The following is a 1091-nucleotide window of genomic DNA, read 5'->3' on the forward strand; positions in this document are numbered from 1 at the left end:
CTCCCCCCCCCCCCGCTGCTTCCTCCTCCTCCTCCTCCTCTCGCAGCAGCAGTCACAGCAGCAGCAGCAGCAGCCCAAAGGGGGGGAGAGCCGGGCGGCGGGCGGGCGCGTCCCGGAGCGGCCGCAGCGAGGCTGGGGAGACAGCGATCGAGGCGGCTATAGCCACAATTAATTTTCCGAGCTACAGGCGCACACTAGGGCTGTAAAAAAATTTTTGGTTTAACCTTTCCTACCGCTGGGCCAATCAGAGCCGGCGGCGTGCGGGAGCGTCTCTCTCGCCGTCGACCAATCGAAGGGGCCGGGCCCACCTACCCCCCCGCCCCGCCCCCCCCAGCTCCCGCCCCCTCGGGCGCTCGCCTCCCCCTTTCCGCGGGCCTCGGACCTCGCGGGCCGCGCGTAGCCGCGCAGGGATACGCCGGCGGGAACACGCTGCGCCGCGGCCCTGCTCTGCGCCCCCGCCACCCCCTCCACCCCGCCGGCTCGGAAAGCCCCAGTCCCTCGCCTAGGGCAGACAGCTCACATTTGCGGCCTCCCCCTCCTCGTATTGGGTCATTTTCGTTTGAACGTCAATATTTATCCTTATTGATTAAAGTTTGTATCCAATCTTATTTTTAAAGGCGGGGGTGTTGGTGGTGGCAGAGGAAGAGTAGGAGTGCAGGGAGAGGATGCGGGGAGAGGACGCAAGGAGAGGGCAGGAAATGGAGGAGGAAGGGGCGAGGCACTACTTTCCCTGGTCCGCCCTGCAGGCCTGGGTTGGGTATTTCAGAGCCCTTAGCAAAACCGGGCCCCTTGTGTGTCATATTCTGGCAAAGCTTCGGGTTGGGGGCACCCTTGGCCCGTGTGAGGAGCGGTGGCCTGGACCTTGGGGGAAGAGGCTGTGGGCGCTTCGGGAGCGGTGGGCGAGCCGGGCGAGCAGTACTTACTTACTCGGTGGCGGCGGCCGCGAGCCCGGGGCTCGGGCGCCTGGGGAAGCCGGGCCTGGGCTTCGGCTGCGGCGGCGGCGGGCAGGGGCGGCTCAGTGGTGGGCGCCTCTGACGGCCTTCCGAAATGAGAGGGGCCCAGAGAGAACACAGTACCAAACAGTCTTGAAA

The sequence above is a fragment of the Castor canadensis genome, chromosome 3, assembly GCF_047511655.1.
Source record: "Castor canadensis chromosome 3, mCasCan1.hap1v2, whole genome shotgun sequence".
Lineage (NCBI taxonomy): Eukaryota > Metazoa > Chordata > Mammalia > Rodentia > Castoridae > Castor > Castor canadensis.